This window comes from Aquarana catesbeiana, linkage group LG03, assembly GCF_042186555.1.
Source record: "Aquarana catesbeiana isolate 2022-GZ linkage group LG03, ASM4218655v1, whole genome shotgun sequence".
Taxonomy (NCBI): Eukaryota; Metazoa; Chordata; class Amphibia; order Anura; family Ranidae; genus Aquarana; species Aquarana catesbeiana.
This window is the reverse complement of record NC_133326.1, coordinates 256,424,924-256,446,164: the sequence shown is the minus strand read 5'-3', so window position 1 is coordinate 256,446,164 and position 21,241 is coordinate 256,424,924. Positions and strand designations below refer to the sequence as shown.

Below are 21,241 nucleotides of genomic sequence, written 5' to 3'. Positions count from 1 at the left end.
GCTCCCGCTGCTCTCAATCAAAGTCCGGGAGCCAATGAGGAGAGAGAGGGGATGGGTCTGAGCCATGGCTCCATGTCTGAATGGACACACAGAGCAGCGGCTCAGGAGTGAGCCTGCTCAGGTGCCCTCATAGCAAGCTGCTTGCTGTTGGGGCACTTGGAAGGAGGGAGGGCCAGGAGCGCTGGTGAGGGACCTGGGAGGAGGAGGATTGGGGCTGCTCTGTGCAAAACCACTGCACAAAGTAGGTAAGTATAACATGTTTGTTATTTAAAAAAAAAAACGAGACTTTAATATCATTTTAAAGTAGCTGTTGGAGGCAAACAGTAGTACATATATATTATAGTGTCTTTATTTTTTTTACAGGATAAGGATCGTGACTTCAATAAACATAAATTAAGAAAGCTGTAAGTACATTTCCAATAATTATTCTGACTTTTAACATAATCAATATATTATCAACAAATATTACATGAATGTGCATGTTAACAGCAAATACAGGTTCCCTATGGACAAACATAATAGAAAATACAAGTACTGGTATATATAAAGTATATATTCTTTATACTTTGTTATCAAGCCATCATAATCTTCTGTAATGGTCCACTGAGTTTGTGTCTTATACATTCGGCATCAAAATAATATTAAATCTCACAGTTGTTAGCATATTTTATAGAACTATAATACAAATAAACGTTCTTTGTTTTGCGCCAAGAGACACAAAAGCATTGCAAGAAATGCTGTGTCAAATTGTGAAAGTTTGTATTTAATGTGCTTTGGTATGTTTAAGTGTTTAAGCTATAAAATGTTATAATAGAGAAAAGACAAGCCTAGAAATGATTATAGGGAATCTTGAGTAAAAACCTACCTCGGGCTCATAAACCAAAGAATGACAACTGAAAAAAAAACTCATACATGCAACACATATAACGATTTGTAAGCTGAAATGTATTTTGTTTTTGTTTTTAGGTTTAGATATACTTTAAATCACTCCGTAACATGAAATTGAAATCATCCATGCAGTTTAACCCTTAGTTATTTACACATATGTCTCTCCAGTGCTTGTGATCTGCCAAAGGAGTTCTGAAAGTAGTCATGTTTGTTTTTAAAAAAAAACATTTCTCATACCAGAAACCACAACATAATGTATTGTGTATACTCAACCGGAAGGTCTCCACTTGTAGCAAAATTACTGTGCAATACTGGTCTGATCTACGGTCTTGTAACTGGTCAAGCAATCAACACACACAAAATTGCACAGTGACTGCCTATTCTTGAAAATGTGAAATTATGACATTTCTAGAATTCTATAGATGGTAATGGATAAATGCACTTTACCAGCACATTAGTTTTTTTAGGTTACATAGGCAACTGCAAGAACTTGGCAAACACATTTCCTTATCTTTTATGTTCTTTGAGATGTGTCTCAAATTGACTCAGTCAATTCAAGTATCTTGTGTTTTTTGTTATATCCTTCTTCCACTTCTCATAGACATTTAGAATAAAGATCAATATTACATAAAGGAAGGCATCTACTGATCCCTTTAGTGGTGAGATGTTAGTTACATGGGATAAAGAATGATCCGGGTTTAGAAAAAGACATGCAGAGATGCCTCATTTTTGCAGTCTCTTACACTATTGTTCATGCTTTCACAAACTACACTAAAGTTACTGCTTTATGGCCAGCACTAACAACAGTGTTATATTTGCTATATGAGTAGAGGTTGCTCATTTAGCAAAGTGGATGTTATTTACTTAGATTAGTGAATAAGGTAAGGCTGGGTTTACTTCAAACATCCCCCCATACGCCCTTTGCAAATGGTTGGGTATTCAAAGTAAACATAGCTTCACCTTTTTTACTAAGCTAAGTGGCCATTCTCTACTACTTTAGTAAATCAACCCAACTGAATCAGCCTGGTATGTGGATAAGTAGAACATTTGCGTTAGATTTTTCCTAATCATCTACTTATCCTTAAAAAGAAATAGTGGACAATTTAGTCACAGTAACATACTTGCTGGTCTGTAGTCCATATTCTTTAATCTGTTGAAAATTGTAAGCAGCATTTCTTTAATGGCGACATTAGTTTTCTGATAGTGATTGATGCAGTAACTGTGCTGTACTTGAGAAGTCATAAAGTAAGTTTTTCTCTTGTTTTAAACAAAAGCTGACAGTTTTTTTGTTTCTCTTTAAAACCCCATTGATTTAAATATGTTTCCAAAGCAGATGCTATGTTGGCTTTCCTTCCGGCTAAAGATAGCCAAAAAGTGGCAGCTGGCAATAGGTGTCTTCATCAGTATCAGAAATCCAGGAACACAGATCTGTGGACATTACTTTTAAGACAAATCCTTTTTCTTATTATTTACCTAAAAATAAAAATTTCCTTTGCTTACATTTTAGCGATAAAGAGCATGTGGACACGAATAAAAGTACATTGTAAATGGTTCCATACATTCTATATTATTGCATTTGACTTGTTGTAAATAAAGAAAAGTCTCCTAGGATAGTTATTTATAGTTCTATATTTATCTATAGTTATTTCGCTGTCCATGCTGATTGTATAAAAATGTCACTAATAAGAATTTTATGATACTGTTGCTTTCTGTGGCTATGAAATTGCATAACTATTCATGCATATGCTGCATCAGTAAGCCCAAGTCAGATTTAAAGAAATTCTGTTGTCAGATTAAAACAATTCCAACAACAAAACGTTTAGGAATTTGCATCCCCTTTTTGCTCTTCTGCATCCCAACAAAAACCCTCACTTTTTGATATAGGGAGAATAATGCCACCTCCTTCCACATTTCACATTGCACTTTGCAGTGTTTAATGATCCACTGGCCTATCATGGGACCAAAATTTGCTAAGTAGGAGGAGGGAAAGTGTGCCTATAATTATTCAAGACTATCCAACTATAAACAATCTACCACCAATTCAAAATGTTGGTTGGATCTTTAGGGGGCTCTAGAGGCCTTTTGAGAAGAGCAAGTGGAATAGTGAAGCACAATACATGGTGTTTGCTGCTTTATCCTAATTACAGGTTTACTTTAACATTACCAATATTTGTATTTGGGATTTATTCCTAGTTTGTCTTTCTATCTGTATTGTTTAAGTGACCACAATTATGTGACACAAGTCTCTGTTCATTCCTGATTTCTTGGCTGATGCCATTCCTTTACCTAAGGGATTTTAAGTTTAAGTCCCAACACCATGAAAAATTGATGAGATTCTCTATTCCCATCTGATGTTTGACTTCCTATACATTTTTTTTTTTTTTTTAACTGCGTCGATTTTTAATAACTGCTATATAAATGTGCTGTGCTTTTTCGTATTTACTTGCTGCTATCATGTGGTAAAATGGCGCAGCAATCAATAGTGTTAGATTTGTAATGCAGAACATAAATTGTTCAATGATGACCGTATTAACTTTTTCAGTTCATCTGTTTGTAGCAATAGCTGATCACACTGGCATGTTTCATGGTGTTATCTTGTCTGACCAGTGATATGGCAGACTCCCAGCTGGAACCATCAGCCTGAATGTACAAATATTTCAACTAAAATGTAAACCCCATAACAGCTTGTTATTGTACAAAAGAGGCTGTTAACTGATGCAGTGAGACAGTTTTATCCTGTTTAAAAATGTTGGAGAAAAAATGCACAGATAGCTTATCACACTGCCCTAACTATTAAGTTTAACCATTGGCATGGTTTAGACATGTCTCACTTTTATAGGCAACTTTACAAACAATCATTTTTGATCTAATTGATCCTGACTCCAGGGTAAAGAAAAGCAAAGGATAATAGTGTTGACTGGTGTGCCAGTATACTCCTACAAAATATAATATACAATTTTAACCCTAAAATGTAAATCAACACTTTTTGACAAATCTGATGCTATAAAGCAAGACAATGAACGATTAAGATTTACTTGATACCATAGGTGTCAGTCTACAACTGTCTACCAGTCATTTTGTAAAGTTTACAAAGCATGGTATTTTTACAGTCTCTGGAGTTCACACATTCTTTGCAAATTCTCAGCTGGACACAATGGTAGATTACTGGTCCTGTACAAACATATATGGTGAAAAAGTAGTAAAGATTTTATTTATTTTTTTTTTTACAAAGTTGATTGTTTACCTCTATTGTTTGATCCCTTGCCCCCCAGCCCTTTAAGATGATCTAAATACTGGAAGGCAGAGGTGAGCTTTCAGATGTTGTGACCACTGTGATTGGCTGACAAAGCGGTAACATGATAAGAAGCTCCTGATCGTATCACTGCATTGAGAGTCATCCATGACATGTTACTGTGCTAAGAGTGTGCAGTGAGAACACTTTCAGCAGAGAATAAATGTTCCCATGGATGCATATATGTGGCCACTCGGTGTTAAAGCCCACCCATCAGCCGCATATACACTTACAGCTGGCAGGAACAGGTTAAAATATCTACCTATCCAGAAAATGTGTACAGAGTTACTCCTTTAAAGTGTCAGTAAATAATTTAAAGTTTTCCTATATCTATTGGCAATGTGGCTAAAAAATATCTGTACCTTAAATGTGTATAGCCATTGCACCAGCGAAAATATTTTATTGCTGCAGTCAACTGAAGATGCATGTAGCTAGTAGGACATTCAACTATATCAATATATAGTATTCATTATACAATGTATATGTAAAGCGCTGCGTAAATTGACGGCGCTATATAAGTACCTGAAATAAATCAAATAAATAATAAATTATGGCCGGAATGGCCCTTTAAACATTTTATGCATCGAGATGTCACTTCACCTAACATATCACCACTTATCTGTTATCTTTATTATTTTTAATTTTCCATACATGATACATTTGTAAAATATATGTCAGAACAGATGAAGTAGCAGATGACGTTAGAGACATCATGCCTTGTCATACAGAAATTCAATGCTGGTCCTGATGTCAGTCATATATATTGTCACTATTACTTTGTATCAAATAGTAAGTTCTGGCACCTACATGTCATAACAGATACGAAACTGGAATATTTAAATAAAGTGATTTAATGTTTTTAAATGATAACTCAGTGTGGCCAATTTACTAAAGGAGTAAAATGTTCAATTAGCCCAGTAAACTTTTGTTCACTTAAAATATGAAATTGTTTACAGAAAATTACAAAGAAAATAGTTCCCTTGCATGTGATTGGATGATTGAAGTGTAGCTTTTTTGGGTTAAGTGAGCACTCAATTCCCTTTGTAAATTAAATCCACTGCTTGAATTAAGTGTTGGATCTGTAGACGTTTCTAGTAAATCTCTGGCACTCAGACAGAGTGAATGAACTGTATAGTACTTTAGAATACTTGATCAGTGGGAAGAGGTGAGGGATTCTACCATTCATGCCTAATTTCATGCCATTCCACTGTTGAGTAGCATTCCCCTTTAACATCCTCAGATCACTTTAATAAGTAAAGCAGTGTTTGTCTTCGGGGAATGTAATTTTGATCTTCTAAAAATGATCATCTCAAAAAAAAATCTGTAGTTATCATATGTCTCCTGATTTAGACTTGATAAAACGACTATGCAAATATTATTCCTGCCCGAAGCATGTTTCTCCATATATCTGAATATGTGTATACAGCTATACCATGCTACATTAAATTCACTGTATAAGTGGAAACGCCATCCAAACTTGTCCACAAAAAGTTTAAAAAAACTGTTTAAAGAGGAAGTAAACCCTCATGGGTTTTACTTCCTCTTTATTCCCATGCAAAGTAAAAGCATAATGTCTTGTCGATGCCGATGTCCTCGCTGGTGGAAGCTTCTATCTTCACCCTTCTTCCTTCAGGGGCCACGGACTCCGGCTCTGTGACTGGCCGGAGCTGCGTCATGTCACTCCCGCGCATGCGGGCGGGAGCCACCAGTCACGGCACACGCTGGGGAAGAAACGGCACGATGACCTCACTGCACGTGCACCGTTTAGGAGATATTTACCTTGTAGTGCACCAATGAGGTCATCGGCGCATGCGCAGTGAAGAAATGGCCCTCCATGCCGTTTCTTCTCCAGCGTGTGCCATGACTGTACATATAGGTAAGCCTTATTATAGGCTTACCTATATGTAAAAATGTATCAGGCGTGTTCGCAACCACTTTAAGCCTAAGGGACATACTTTATTCTTCTTTAACTCCTTTACTCACTGTAACATATATTGAAAAACTGTATTATCATGTTTAATTTTTAACCCATTGTGTTTAAACCCAACCTTTTCTACTAACCTCCATTTGACTTGGCTTCATACCACAAAATATAATGGTCAAGTACTTCTGTTTATTTCCACACAATCCTTATATTTATTATTTTTAAAATGTAATTTCACATTGCTTTCATTTTGATAATGTCATCTTACATTATAGCATTTTTTTCAACTTTTTAAAGTGGTAGTAACCTGCTTTAAAAAAAAATGATCCCCCAGCAGGCTCATGCCATAACGTGCTAGTATGCACCACAATCTAGCACATGATGACCAAATTACCTAAAAAACTGATCCCTCTAGCAGCGTGCTGTCACTGCTGATAGGGAATCCATCTTCACCAAGTTTTCCTTTCAGGTTTGTGGGCTTTGACCGTTTGAATAGCTGAACTATGATGATGCCCCGCGCATGTGCCAGTGACATCACCAGCTGTTACACATGTAAACATCTCCTAAACGGTGCCTGTTTAGGGGATATTTACTGTACCTACAGGTAAGCCTTATTGTAGGCTTATCCTTGGGTACAAGACACCTAATGGGAGTTTACTATTTCTTTAATAATTTCTTTAAGCTTTGATTGTCTATAATTTTTTTTTTTTTATTTAGTTACCACTGTAACTTTGTATATACCATACCTTGCTGACGCCCCTGGAAGCTGGAATTTACAGAACTAGATACCCCTACTCCATAGATCTCCATTTGCTTTCAGGGCCCATGCTGAGTGGCCATTTTCTGAATTAATGCAAAACATTTTCTGATTGGTTGAGGTGGAAAGCAAGATATCACTGCCCAGCCTCTCCAACTCATCCAATCAGAGAATGCTTTGCATTCATTCATTAAATGCAACACAGTGTGGAATGGCACTCATGCTTGGCAGCCGACCTCCTGTGTTCTTAGTGCATTAGGCAGGCTGATCAGCATGGGACCCAGAAACAAATGGAGATCACTAAAGAGGCGTGAGATCCAGCTTCCAGGGACATTGGGCAGGTATGGTATATACATCTTTATATTAGTCTGTCAGACCAATGCAACTATGTAAAAATATACCAGGTCTGGAATTCTTCTTTAAATTAAAAGAGGAGGAAAAAGTTTAAATTATATGATGCAGATAAGGGATAAAATAGTTGTATCAATATGTATTTCTTTATCGTAAATCATGGGACACAGAGCACCATAGTAATTACTATGTGGGTATATAGGCACCTTCAGGTGATGGACACTGGTATACCAAATACAGGAAGTTCACTACCTATATAACCCCTCCCCCTACCAGGAGTACCTCAGTTTTTTCGCCAGTTCTAAGGTGTTGGTCACGAGTGAAGATGTGCTCTGAGGAGCTCCAGGAGGGTTCCTTGCTGGATTTTCCCCCACTGACTGGATTCATCCAAAGTGCCACTGAGGCCAAGGTGGATGGTACCCAGGCCTCGTATATGAAGCATGAGCTTTTGCCTGTAATACCTCTCTTTGCAGGGCTGGACCCCAGGACCCAGAGCTTTGGTCATGCTACATTACCTAAAGTTTTTACTGGCGGGGTGTTATACAGGTCCAAGGGAGTGGAACCCCTATAAAAGGGACCCGGTACTTGAAGGTTGCTAACGCAGCCTGCCATGATGGGTGAAGTTTGGATCTGTCTGTTACCTTATCCTCACTGCAGGATACTGCTGTAAGGGAAGAGGCCTAGGAAAATTTCACCTATGGTTGTTTCTTCCATGAGTAAAAATGTTGTCATACCTTAAAGTCTCCACTAGAGGGAGTAAATGCACATACCTTGATACACTGCTTCTCAGTCAGCTCAGTCCAGCTAAAAACAGCATGTGTGTGGTCTCAGCAGCCAGGGGGGATTTTTTAATTATGAACAGCATGTTCTTCTCTAATGAGGTTAGGAGGACAACAGTGTTGGCACTCTCCTCCCTCCCCCCCGGGGGTGTGGTGACGGCTTCCCAGTGTTGTATCTCCTTACAGAGTGGCTGAAATATCCCCCACATAAGATATACCTCCCCAACCCTGTCCGTACTTGTTATTTTTACAGAGGACAGAGCCTGCCCTCCTATGAGTCTGCACTAGCAGACCCGAATGCCGTCCACGCGTGCACGCACGCAGACCGCTGGTAATTTTAAACAGAGGAGGGTTGGTAAGTGACGAGGGGGCGTGGCTTAGGTGCAGCACTGTGTGCGGGACGTACTGTCTATGTGGAGCACATGGCACGGGCACCAGGGACACAGCTCGCACCTGAGGCTTTTAAAAAAACGCTTCTCGTTAAACAGAAGATCTCTAGCAGATGAACAACTAACGAGATGAAAGTCTGACACACAGGAAAACAGAGCACTGGGATGTATGCAGGCATTTCCAGTACAGGAAATTCATTGTTACTCAGCACCAAGCTGAACTTTATATAGCGGCATTATACTGCTAGACTATTGCTCAGCAAATAGAGCATTTACTTAGTGCCTCTGCTTTTGTGCTTAGCTCTATGACTTCCAAAAAAGACACCACAAAAAAGTACCAAAAATTCCACCCCCAGGCACTGGGAACTCCAGTCGTGCCTCCACACTGTCATCCTCTCCTGAAATACCAGATATCGCAAGCCAGGGTGAGTCATTGGAACCAATTGGTGGTGCAGCTGCTTCTCACATCTCAGCCCCTGTATACGTGACTGAAGATGCATTTTTATCCACTTTGCATGGCCTAGAAGGAAGATTAGTGGCTTTAATCGCATCCTCCATCCAAAGAGATAGGAAGCGTGTTAGATACCCCTCCCCCACCTCATACTCCCTACCAAGGGAACAGTGGGTACAGGATGGAGTATTACCCTGAGGCGATCAGGAGGAAAGGCAAACTGATGACTCCTCTTCAGAGGAGATAACAGTGGATGAACCTTTTTCAGCCTTGCAATCTGAGAAATTGCTGGTACAATCTCTTATGGAGATGGTTCGTATCTCTTTCAAGCTACCCCTAACGGAGTCAGCTGAAAATTCTTTTTCTTAAAACCTTTACAGCCTTTTCATGCGTTTCCTGTAAATGCATTACTAGAAAAACTTATTTATGCTGAATGGGATCACCTGGATAAGCACTTTCTCCCTCCAAAGAGATTCTCAGCTCTCTATCCCATGGAGGAGAAATTCGCCAAAAAATGGAATGTACCAGCAGTTGACGCTGCAATTTGCAGTGTTAATAAAAGTCTAACTTGCCCAGTAGACAATGCACAAATGCTTAACTGCTTCAGCCCTGGAAGATTTTACCCCCTTCCTGACCAGGGCACTTTTTGTGATTCGGCACTGCATCGCTTTAACTGACAATTGCGCGGTCAGGCAATGTTGCACCCAAACAAAATTGATGTCCTTTTTTTTTTCCACAAATAGAGCTTTCTTTTGGTGGTATTTGATCGCCTCTGCAGTTTTTATTTTTTGCGCAAAAAAACAAAAAAAGAGCGAAAAAAAAGTATTGTTTTTTACTTTTTGCTATAATAAATATCCCCCAAAAATATATAAAAAAACTATTTTTTTCCTCAGTTTAGGCCAATATGTATTCTACATATTTTTGGTAAAAAAAATTGCAATAAGCGAATATTGATTGGTTTGAGCAAAAGTTATAGCATCTACAAAATAGGGAATAGTTTTATGGCATTTTTATTATTATTTTTTTTATACTAGTATTGGCGGCAATCTGGGATTTTTATCAGGACTGCGACATTATGGCGGACACAATGGACAATTTTGGCACATTTTTGGAACCATTGGCATTAATACAGCGAAAAATGCTATAAAAATGCATTGATTACTGTAAAAAAATGTCACTGGCAGTGAAGGGGTTAACACTAGGGGGCAATCAAGGGGTCAATGTGTTCCCTAGTACATGTTCTAACTGAAGGGGGAGAGGACTGTGCAGGGAAGATGTCAGATCGCTGTTCATACTCTGTATGAACAGACGATCTGTCTGTTCTCCTCTCAGAGGACTGGAAACTGTGTTTACACACACAGATCCCGGTTCTCCATGTGTCAGCGGTGATCGTGGGAGCCCGGCGGTGATCGTGACCACCAGGCACTCGCATCGGTGGGGGGGCGAGCGGGGGGTGAGCGCGCGCCCCCTAGTGGCCACATGGCAAAACGTTGTTTCGTCCAGCCGTGCCATTCGGCAAGCGGTTAAAGATCCAACAGATAAAAGGCTGGAATTCCTGTTAATATCCTCTTTTTCCTTAGCAGGGGCTGTTTCTCAGCCTGCAGTCGCTGCAACAGGCATCTGTCAGTCCCTAAAGGACCAATTTAGACAGGCCCTTAAGGAGGTTCCTGCACAACAGGCCCGCGATTTGGCCGAACTACCAAAGGCATTATGTTTTGCCATAGACGCCATAAAAGACTCTATCCACCAGGCGTCCCGCCTTGCGCTTATGCTAGTACACATGCGACGGATCTTCTGACTAGTTTCCCTTAGGATGTCAAGGATAGGAAGGTGACAGTAAGAGGCATCTTGTTGGAGCGTCCTCAGCTGCAGCCACATCAGGAGCGCCCCCTCCCCCTCCGGTCTCCAGGATCACACGGCTCCACTTCCGGGAGGTTTTTGGGATTTCAGCCCTCCGACATATCCACTGGATAAAGGCACATCTGACAGCCAATTCCATCACAAAAGGAAAATACATTTTATTTACAGTTCAATTACATTCGTCTGTAGTGTACGGTATATACGGTCCTGATCTATACCCTACCTAGAAAACCCGGACAAGGACTGGTATGGAACTTGGATTAAACAACCATCCACCACAGGATATCCCCTCCTACTAGCCACCCCTTTTCATGTACACATATCGGCCTACCGGCCCATACAGACTGTGCTCTTGTTCTCCTGGCTCTGATGAAGAGGTCACCCTCGAAACACGTCAGCCATTTTTAACAACTTGCCTCAACATGGGCATACCCCAATTTTAATCTATTTTCTAGTGCTTTTTTTGTTACCTGTTTGTATGCAATGTAGTATTTGTAAGATTTATTATTTTATATGTGTGTATTCCCTATACATGATTAAACCATACATGTTTTGATGTAAGCGTCTGATCACGCGCCTTCCATCCACCTCCTACCATACAGCCCCAGCGTGGCCCAGAAGGTCCTGGTATGCAGAAATCTTAAAGATGGCGGTGGAGGACCAATGGTCCCTTCCACTATGGCCAGACCTACTCCTACAGGGGCCGATATTCCATCCTACCTTATGAACACTAAATTTAATGGCTTGGCTATTGAAACCCACATTCTGAAGAAATGTGGGCTTTCCGGGTCAGTTATCTCTACCTTGATTAATGTAAGGAAGCCAGCTTCCAGAACTATATATTATAGAGTATGGAGGGCTTATGTTTCCTGGTGTGAATCCAAGGGTTAGCACCCTCAGAGATATATCATAGGCAGAATTCTTGCCTTTCTACAATTAGGGTTAGAGATGAAGTTGGCCTTGAGTACTATTAAGGGCCAAGTCTCAGCTTTATAGGTCTTATTTCAAAGATGCTTGCTACACATTCTTTGGTCCGGGGTTTTATGCAAGGGGTGATGCAGATTAATCCGCCAGTTAAATCACCTTTGAGCCCTTGGGACTTGAACTTAGTTTTGTCATTGTTACAAAAACAGCCATTTTAACCGATACAGCATATTCCCTTAGTCCTTCTGACAAGGATGTTGGTGTTCTTAGTTGCTATATCCTCAGCAAGGATGGTTTTGGAATTGCCTGCTCTTTCTTGTAAAGAGCCATACTTGATTATTCATGAGGACAGAGTGGTGTTGCGCCCTCGTCCAGTTTTTTTGCCAAAAGTGGTCTCAGGTTTGCACCTGAACCAAGATATTGTCCTGCCATCATTTTTTCCAAAACCATGTTCCAGGGAAGAGAAGTCACTACATTGTCTTGATGTGATGAGAGTGGTCAAAATCTATTCAAAGACTACTGCTCAGATCCAGAAGACTGATGTCTTTTTTGTACAGTCAGAAGGTCCTAAGAAAGGACAGACAGCATCAAAATCCACTGTCGCTAAGTGGATTCGGCAAGTTATAATTCAGACTTATGATTTAAGGGGTAAGATTCCACCTTTTCAAGTCAAAGCGCACTCTACCAGGGTGGTTAGTGCTTCTTGGGCTGTGCGTCACCAAGCCTCCATGGCTCAGATCTGTAAGTATGCAACTTGATCTTCAGTACATACAATTTTTATCAGGTGGATGTAAGAAGGCATGAGGATATCGCCTTTGGGCGCAGTGTGCTGCAGGCAGCAGTTTAGGTCCTCAAGTCTGGGGGTGCCCTATGGGTTGTGTCTCCTTCCCCTCAAATAGCATTGCTATGGGACGTCGCACATAGTGATTACTATGGTGCTCTGTGTCCCATGATGTACGATAAAGAAAATAGGATTTTTATAACAGCTTACCTGTAAAATCCTTTTCTTGGAGTACATCATGGGACACAGAGGTTCCTCTCCTCTTTTGGGGTTTAGGTATATTGCTTTGCTACAAAAACTGAGGTACTCCTGGTAGGAGGAGGGGTTATATAGGGAGTGAATTTCCTGTATTTGGTATACCAGTGTCCATCACCTGAAGGTGCCTATATACCCATGTAGTGATTACTATGGTGTTCTGTGTCCCATGATGTACTCCAAAAAGGATTTTACAGGTAAGCTGTTATAAAAATCCTATTTTTTTCAAACTGCTATCCACTTTCTATGTAATCTGAAGGCTAAATTTTAAATGCGTTCACATATCTGGAATTTTCTACACCCTTTTTCAATAACCAGAATGAGTAACCACTAGCCTTTAAGCTCTATCTACTGGATACACTGGTCCAATTTAACATACAGGTCTCTGCTCAGTCTCCAGTGGCTTATTTGAAGGGGTATTTAACATGTAAGGTGCTATCATTGCCCCAGGTGTTCAACAAATTGTCTACTAGCACTATGGAAACACAAACTTTTCTCAAAAATAATTATTTCTGGATGTGCAGTAATTTTTAGCCACATCCATTTGATACATGTGGTACAAGCTGCTAATTTGCTAGTAACTCATACCACCTCATTGCCTCCACCCTGGACCTCTACCTCTTATCCATTCAAATTAGGGCTTTTGCTACTGTTAGCTATTTGTTCTGTTTCTCCACATAATGTATTACCCTCCTTACACAGTAATGCCTTGTACACACGGTCGGATTTTCCGACGGAAAATGTGTGATAGGACCTTGTTGTCAGAAATTCCGACCGTGTGTGGGCTCCATCACACATTTTCCATCGGATTTTCCGACACACAAAGTTTGAGCGCAGGCTATAAAATTTTCTGACAACAAAATCCACCGGAAATTCCGATCGTGTGTACACAAATCCGACGGACAAAGTGCCACGCATGCTCAGAATAAATAAAGAGATGAAAGCTATTGGCCACTGCCCCGTTTATAGTCCCGACGTACGTGTTTTACGTCACCGCGTTCAGAACGATCGGATTTTCCGACAACTTTGTGTGACCGTGTGTATGCAAGACAAGTTTGAGCCAACATCCGTCGGAAAAAATCCATGGATTTTGTTGTCGGAATGTCCGAACAAAGTCCGACCGTGTGTACGGGGCATTACTGTTAGTGATACTTTCTCCATGCTGTGTAGCTCTAGAAAAAATTAAAGGGACTTTAGCAAAAAAATGGAATTGAATTATAATTCCCTTCTCAACCTAGTATGAAAAATGTTGTACATTATAAAAAAGCACATTTCTTTTAATAAATGCAATCATGGGAAAATTCAGAATTTGCATTGAAATGCATTGAATTTGCATAGGCTATGAAATGAATAAAGGATACAGACTGGGGAAAGCAGCAATATTACTAGTTTCTTTTACTTTTTTTCCTTTACTGTTAGGTTACACACCTTGTCTGTTTATTCGCACTCGCCCCTTGTGCTCATTTTACAGTTATTTTAAAATGTATATTCTTATGTATGTTAGTAACCAAAAATTAGGACCAGCTGAACGTTTGAATTGTAATATAGAATTCCTAGGCAGCAGTGACCTCTGGAAGCATAAAGTGCTTTTGAAAAAAAGCATCTTACTGGTTATACTATGCCAGCAATAGTTACCAGTAAAATGCATAACACTGTAGTGTTTCAAAAAATATGTGTATAATGAGAGATTAAATGTATTTTTAACAAAGTGTTACCTTGGTTGTGTGTACCATTGAGGTAACCCAGCAGTACCATTCTCATATTTCAGCTGTACTGGTTGTGCATTTTCAGTAGTTATATCAATTTACATAAATAATATAGAGTGTTTTTATTTTACAATATAACCATGGTCTGTACATGTAATGTGAGTTAATCAGCATTCACAGGCACTTTATCACATAACAGTACTTTGTCCCTCAGGCAAATTATCTCTGCATAAGAAGTTTACAGTATCCTTCAGTTAATTGGAAGTCATAGAAGTACAAGAGAATGCATATGTCTTAATGAGGTAGGAACAACTTAATTACCGAAATACAGTCACACATTGACTGTTTGACATTTTATTTTAAAAACTAAAAATTAGTTACTGAAGAATTTTGTTTACTAATTTATAAGTGGCAGAATAGTGGTTAAGTGGTTAAGGCCATCCATAAACAGAGCAAATTTCTTTCCTGCAACCATGGTCCATTCACTCTTCCTCCAGCTTTCTAACAGAAAGCCCATACTGAGGTATGAGCAGAAAACTAGAATTGAGAGTGTATAGTAGCCTGACATTGCTCCCACGATCCACTTACTGTATAATTTTGTGCGATGCTTTGCAGGCGCCTGTGAGGAAAAATTCTAAATATACATTTTTTGCATTTATTATTTTCCCTTATGCCCTGTACACACGATAGGATTTTCCGATGGAAAATTTGTGATAGGACCTTGTTGTCGGAAATTCCAACCATGTGTAGGCTCCATCACACATTTTCATAGGACTTTCCGACACACAAAGTTTGAGAGCTTGCTATAAAATTTTCTGACAACAAAATCCGTTGTCGAAAATTCCGATCGTGTGTACACAAATCCGATGCACAAAGTGCCACGCATGCTCAGAATAAATTAAGAAATGAAAGCTATTGGCTACTGCCCCGTTTATAGTCCCGATGTATGTGTTTTACATCACCGCGTTCAGAACGATCGGATTTTCCGACAACTTTGTGTGACCATGTGTATGCAAGACAAGTTTGAGCCAACATCAGTCGGAAAAAAATCCATGGATTTTGTTGTCGGAATGTCCGACCGTGTGTACAGGGCATTAGTATTAATATCACTGGTGTGGGTTTGACAACATGGTCATTTAATGCAGTTTTAAGGTAGCGTGTCAAAAAAAGAATGTGACAGATGTGTGTAAAAAATGGCAACTCTGGTCTCTGTCCAGAAATCTAATGTACATTCATTACATTTAATAAACTCACTAGGGTTGAGTTGGATGGAGGCAAGAGCTTCACAATATGTTTTTGGATTGCGGGAAGGTATGTCAAACAAAACAAAATATATAGCGGGACTTTTTAGGGCGTATCCTCCCAATAAATTACACAACAAAATAGGTTAAAATTTGTATTTTATTAATATTGATTGATGATCTAATATCCATGTAATTAAAAATTTTATGTTAAAAAAACACGTTGATATATATCATCAAATGTAAGCCATCGTTACACCCTTAAAGAGGCCAAATATTCCCAAGTACCGAATTTACAGTATTACTACAGATTACATCTCAAGTCTAAATATCCAGCACTGATGGACAACTACTGTTGATCAGAAGATATTCAGTATGGCCTCATTCAACTTTGCTTTATCAGGAATAGAGTGCATAAAGTATACATCATAACAGTAAATGTAAATGCACATTTAATAACACATGACACATACTTGCTGAATTAGAAGCCACAACAACTTACAAAAACAGTAAAGTCACTATAATGCTTATTAAGGATTAGGGACTTCATATTATGGTTGGAATGCACAGGGACCCATAACCCCCCCCCCCCCCCCACTTTCCTATGGGAGCACTCATGCAGATTCTATTTTGAGCCACATTGTCTGTGTCCACAGATGCAAACCGTGGGGCTCTGCCCCACCCCCTGCTCCCTCATCACAGGATTTGATTGACAGTAGTGGGAGCCAATGGCTCCCATGGCTATCAATCTACCATTTAATGAGAGAAAGCAGAGGGAGCTTCTGCTCTCAAGCCCAGCACTGGATCAAGAACAAGCTCAGGTAAGTATACGGTGGGGGGGGTGGGGGGGCTGGTAGAACATCCGGGTCAAAGAAGGGTTTTTTACCTATTTTACTTTAATTCAAAGAATTTTTTTATTATTTTTTTTCTTAAAGTAAAAGACAACCTTTTTAATGGAAGCAGTTGAACATTTTTTGAAAATTCATTAATAGCACATTATGTCTTTTAAGTACTTTGTAGTGATTTGTTTCTATTGCCCTAACACTTCTAAATGAATGCTTTTTTAAATAAGCTGTGTGAATTAAACAGTAACAACCAAGCAAAGCTTCTTACTTAATTCTGCAAAACGGTCCACTATTAGTCAGTTGATGACTAAAGCTGGAGAGATAAGAGCACATTTCTTTAATTCATATTCATTTTAGGTATTTTCATTTTTTACATTTTTAAAAATTCCATGCACTTAGTACTTTTTGTTAATTCATGATCTTTTTAAACTAGGAATTCATGGTTAAACTTTTTATTAGTTAAAATATAAATTAACACCATACTTATAAATGTATTATTTCAAGCAAAGCACATGTTTAATCAAACACGTGCTAGAATTAAAAAAACATTACCTTGAAACCTGAATAAGCAGCCTAAAGCAACCAACTTTCCTACCCACTGTTACCGTAATGTTCATGTGGTGTTTAGGAAAAAACTGTACATTACTATACATATAATACCACTCCACTGCAAAATGCATATATATTTCCTGTAACTGAGTTTGCTTTGCAGGTTTATATATTAGGACATTACACTAGTATATTATGTTCTGTAGATCAATATAATACACTTATAAAAATAAAAACGACCTTACCTAAATGGTTATAAAAAAAAAATATAAAAATTACATTACCTAAATGGTTATACAAAAATATATGCTTATTTGTGTTTATGTTCCCCTACATTAGGCGGTATAAAGAATTTAATGTTTTATTAAACAAAAAACAAAATGTATAATATTGCAGCCCATTCTTAGATGTGGTGGCTGCATTATTTTTCCTTTTATATTTTTTACTTTATTTGTCATTTATTTTTTAAAATACTGTACCCTTGCAGTGGGGTGACCCCCACACTGCTAGGGTTAAATGCTCCTTTTTGTCTAGAGTGCCTTTAAATGCAGCTTTTTTTTACACTAACCCCTCACACCATTAGACTTCCTTGCCGTTGTGCCTGTTCTCTTCAATGCTCCATCCATCAGTCGCATCCTGACGTCATCACATACAATGCAGGACCAGCATTCTTTCATTGTACTGTAGGTGAGGACACCAAGGGATCATCCTCAGATTGGACTATCGGAGGGAAAAAGAGTTGTGGCTGAAGGTGGATCGAGTGGTAAGGTAAGTAAAACTGCCTTTTAACAGTACCCTGACAAAAACAGGAATTCAATTCTTGCAGTGCAAGGGTAGCAAAGGAACTTTTGTATTACCAGTTCAACTTTAAAAACATTAAAACATGCAGCAAGTCATTAATTAAGCAAAAATAATATGTTTCTCAAAAGTTGTTCAGTGTCTGGAACAATGTTTTGGTTCAATGCTATCAGGTGCAATGATTTTGAAGCAATATCCTCATTATGCAAGCACAGAGCATCTAGGAATCGGATCTTTCAGCTACATGCAGATTCTTCCAGTAGAGGCACAATTTGAAAAAGTAGGAGACAGATGAATTATTTTTCACTTCTGTAAACAAAAATATGATACATTAAAAATAAAAACAACTAATTAAAGCTATTGAATGTGAAAAAAGTTGTGTTATTTTTGGTTGCATTTGTATATTGTAATGTAGCTTTATACCATACGTGAAAGCTTTGCATTAAAGGAAAAAAAGACATTAATGTGGATTAAATCTAAAATGGCTGTGATTAGGAGAGCAGCAATTTTAGTTTTGGCCAAGTAAATCATTTGTAGATGGGCTGCATCCAAACATAAGAATGATAGCTGTGCTGTTCATGAAACACTGTTAAGAGTGTGTTTGAGATTTATTAAAGGTAGCCTGTCACACTTGGGTAACCAAGACTGAGCATATGGTGAAACATTACATTTATTCATAGTGTAAAACCACATGTTCAAATAATCTGTAGATCCAGAGATATTGGTAACTTAATTTATTTGCCAATCTTAAGAATTCCTGTAAAAATCCATCATGCCTCTGCCCCAAGAGCATTTATATTGGTTGTTTAATGTCATGGACAGCCTTATTGACCTGTAGGCTTACAATGCTAGTACAATATTTACAGGAACTGCAGTTTTCTGCTTATTCGTCCATTTTGATCATATGCTTAGCCTGAACTGTTCGTTAATCTGGCAGGTTTTCTTTGACCACTTGACCTTTGAAAACTTTTACCTCCTTCTTGATCAAAGAATTTTTGCTTTTCAGCACTGCACTAATTTAACTGGCTATTGCGCGGTCATGCAACACTGTACACAATCAAAATTTTTATCATTTTTTTTTCACACAAAAGGAGCTTTCATCTGGTGGTATTTGATCACCACTGGGTTTTTTATTTTTTGTGATATGAATAAAAAAAAAAAAAAAAAAATGTATCCTGCTACATGTCTTTGGTAAAAAAAAATCCAATAAGGTTATATTTATTGGTTTGCGCAAAAGTTATTCAGCTGGACTTTACACACTTATAGATGCTATACTGTAATGGTGGTGATCAGCGACTGTGTGGCTGTGATATGGCAGTGGGAAATCTGTTGCTAACAGACACTATCTGGTAGGGTCACTAACTGACACCGACATCGCTTGTGATACTAATACAGTGATCAGTGGTAACACTGTACACTGGCACTGTGCTAATGGCTGGGAAAGGGTTAACATGTAGGGGCAATCAAGGAGTTAACTATGTACCTAACAATGTGTAATATGTGCTGCTTTTACTATCTAGTTGTTTGCTTAGTACAGCACTTCGTTTGTTTTTGTAAACACAAAACTCTGTGTGTGTGTGATTGGCCACAGCTGATCAGCTAACTTCAGCCAAAATCATTGGCTGAAATCAGCTGCCAAACTTGTGCTGTGTCCCATCACAGCACTGATCAGCAGGGGGCACATGCATGTGAACCCCAAACCCGGAAGCAAGCCAGTGATGTACCAATACATTTTCCAGCCTGCCTGCGCTGCTCGCCCACATTAAAATTACTGTGTGCGGGTGGCAAGCAGTTAAGGTCACTATGCCTTTATTTATGGTTTATGGGCATTGTTAGGATTGTGAAAGACCTGGGGCAGCCATAGAAGAAGAATGAGGAGACACGCCAAATAATGAGTGTGGCCAAAATGCACAGTGGGAGGGTCTTACAGGAGCATGGTTAAATAAAACTTGAGCCTACTCACTGTATAAATGCCAGACATATGCCACGGTATATGTGCCCACAAAATATGCTTTAATTACTGTGGCACAGGTAAGAGTCCAACAGACACATTCAAATCTCCTCACATACAAAGCACCTATTGGGACAATAAGCACTTGTGTATGTAATGTACAATCTAGCATGAGTTAGGAGTATATCATGTAGGTAAAAAAAACAGTGTTTAGGTAGTATGTCATTATAAGCATTGTGGTTAGGAGTATAAAATACAGAGTGCAAAGCTCAGGAGTGAATAGCACAAAAATCTCATGAGTTTGTAATGCACAGAGTGCAGGGCTCAGTAGTGTATAATGCACAGAGTGCAGGGCTCAGCAGTGTATAATGTTCAGAATGCAGGATTCCGACATATTGGAAGTGTCCTATATGTCAGTGTCCTGGCAGTGCTACAGTATCACAGCCATTGGCTTTTGCAACTGAGCTGCCCTGCTCAAAAATTTTAAAATATTCATAACATTATGTAAAAGTGACACTGGGCTCCATTCACAAAAGCATCTTGCATGCAGTATTTAGGTGCTTAGAAACATTTTTCTTAAATATCACATGCGATCCTGAAATTGTCAATACACTGTTTTGCGGTATTTATGGCAAAACGCTCAAAGCTGTCAGTAAATACCCCATGAAAAGTGGTTAAAGTCAATTTACAGAAGGAAATGAATAATTGGATGCATGCAGTAATTAAGTAGTGGTCAAGGCAAGAGGCATTTAGAAATTTAAAAATATAATAGCCAAATTTGAGTAGTCTCTGCCTTTCAGTTCTCTCAACAGTAATGCATAGAGACCTAAATATCAAAATCATTGGGGTTGATTTACTTAACCACTTGCTTACTGGGCACTTAAACCCCCCTCCTGCCCAGACCAATTTTCAGCTTTCAGTGCTGTCACTCTTTAAATGACAATTGCGCGGTCATGCGACACTGTACCTAAATGAAATTTTTATCATTTTTTTCACACAAATAGAGCTTTCTTTTGGGGTATTTGTTTACCACTGGGGTTTTTATTTTTTGCTAAACAAACAAAAAAGATGGAAAATTTTGAAAAAAAATCAAGTTTCATAGTTTGTTATAAAATTTTGCAAACAGGTAATTGTTCTCCTTCATTGCGCTGATGAGGCTGATGCAGGGCCGGATTAACATAGGGGCTGATGGAGCTGCAGCTCCAGGCCCCTGCTTTAAAATCGGCCCTCACAGCCAGCAGTATAAGCCTGATTTCTCATGTCCATAAACTTCTCTGGGACAGGAGAAGCTGTGTGTAAATGTAGGGGTGTCTGGCTGCATCTGTGTTGGCTCACTGTGGTTATTACAGTGTCACAGTGCACAGTTCCCCCCTACACAAATGGCTCTGCCTTCCCCCTCCCCTCCCCTCTCTCCGTGTGCAGTGAAGGAGCCGTGTGGGCTGGGAAACAGAGCAACTGCAGCCGGCAGATAGAAGGTGAACACATATCTGAGTGATAAAC

General features: G+C 39.0%; 1 protein-coding gene across 4 annotated transcripts in view; it reads left to right on the top strand.

The window, feature by feature from the left end:
* SYT1 (synaptotagmin 1) overlaps window positions 1–21,241 on the top strand; it is a 954,200-nt gene that overhangs the window by 342,122 nt on the left and 590,837 nt on the right. For all 4 annotated transcript variants that reach the window (XM_073620000.1, XM_073619998.1, XM_073619999.1 and 1 more), the window contains one exon: window positions 364–404. The gene's annotated coding sequence lies outside the window, so the exon portion shown is untranslated. The remainder of the gene's footprint in view (window positions 1–363; window positions 405–21,241) is intronic.